The sequence below is a fragment of the Notolepis coatsorum genome (assembly GCF_963971535.1).
Source record: "Notolepis coatsorum genome assembly, chromosome: 7".
Taxonomy (NCBI): Eukaryota; Metazoa; Chordata; class Actinopteri; order Aulopiformes; family Paralepididae; genus Notolepis; species Notolepis coatsorum.
This window is the reverse complement of record NC_140171.1, coordinates 34249008-34250905: the sequence shown is the minus strand read 5'-3', so window position 1 is coordinate 34250905 and position 1898 is coordinate 34249008.

Genomic DNA, 1898 nt, shown 5'->3' with positions numbered 1-1898 from the left:
AGCGAGCACGAACACTCTGCAGCGGAACGAGAGCGCCTCCAGGCGCAACAATTAAGCGAGCGCGAACACTCTGCAGCGGAACGAGAGCGCCTTCACGCGCAACTCCAAGCGCAAGCCCTTAGTGAGCGCGAACACTCTGCAACTGAACGAGAGCGCCTCCAGGCGCAACAAAGGAGTGAGGATGACCGCATAAGACTGGAGGAGAGGCGCCTTCAGACGGAAGAGAACATCGAACGAGACCGCGCCAATGCACAGCGCGACGCCGCCAATGCCCAGCGCGAAGCAGAGCGCGACCGGCTGCAGGCGCAGATGATAGAACAATTGATCGCCAGGGCGACACCCCCTCTCTCCGCACGGAGCTCCCGGAGATCATCACGACAAGGGTCTAGGGCACCTTCCCCTACCCGACAAAGCGACCCGGGACCCGGCCAACAAGAGGAACCTGTCTACATCTCCGAGCCCCCTCCCCGACCGGTCCATACGAGACCCAGCCAACGGGAAGAACCGGCCTACGTCGCCGAGAGACTGACTAGAAGACTCCAGGACCTAGAAGAGGAAGAGGAAGAGGAGGAATGTCAAGCCCACCAGCAAGAACGTACTCTGGACCAGGAGGCCCAGTACAGCCCCGACTTCAGCCCCGAGTCACTGCACTACAAACCCCCGACCCAACTCACGGGTGAGTTTGACGTACAGTCAGCACCGAGGAACAGCACCTGGGGACCCGGCCTCTGGTACCCACCAAGTACTAACCCACGACCACACGTACGGGGAGACTCGCCCAGGAGGCCTCTTCCCCTACGCTCACCAATGTACCAGCCATCCATGGCATCGTACCTTGGCACACCGACGTTCCCAGACTTTACGCGCGAGGACAGAGCACAGTACACGGAATTACGCATGTGTTTGGAGACTATGATGTCCGATGTCCCCGACGAGTCGTACAAATATGCCATCCTCCTCAAGCATCTCAAGGTGCCCAGAGCGCATAACATAGCGCTGGCATATTCCAACTCAAGCACCCCATACTCCGCGGCTCTAGTGGCCCTCGACCAGCGTTATGGACGCATATGGGATTACGTGATCCAAGAAATATGGGATATCGACCGCCTCCCCCCAGCCAAAGACAATAGAGCACTGGATGACCTCTCTATCAAGGTACAATCCCTAGTAGGGATGCTGGGATCCCAAAAGGAGAAGGGGAGATATGAACTGTATGCAAATTCTAATGTGGAGCGAATACTGGAGAAGCTCCCTCCAGCCCGCCAAGAGCGTTTTCGGCGGCAGAGAGACCACCGTGATCCCGACGGCCCCGAGCCATCCCTCCTAGACCTGGCCGCTTTCCTCGCAAGGGAAGTTAGTAGCCTACGACTGGACACATTCGTGTGGAGTGGATCTAGCCCAAGAGATGGACCTCGGAGGTCCAACGATAACCGCCGGTCAGTGACCGTTATGCACCAGGCCGAGTCAGTGCCGCAGCACAAGAACCACAGCACCCCCCAGACCAAGGGGAAGTGGAAGATCGTATGCCAGTACTGTGAAAAGGAACATTGGCTGTCTCAATGTGACACTTTCAAGAAGCTGACCGCTGACGAGGTGAGTCAGTGGATCAAAGCCAACCGCCGCTGCTTCCGCTGCGCGCGCAGCCATATGGCAGCTGAGTGCCGCTTAAAGAAAAGATGCAGCAATTGCGACGGCGCCCACTTGGAGGTCCTACACGACAGCAACAAGAAGAAACCCGTACCCCCAAGCAGCTCGAGAGTGAACGTCATGTACATAGACCCTGCGAAGAGCGGGAGCTCCCGAGTGCTCTTGAAGGTGGTCCGAGTGATCTTAAGCTACGAGGACAAGGTCATGGACACTTACGCCGTCCTAGACGATGGGTCAGAAAAGACTCTCCT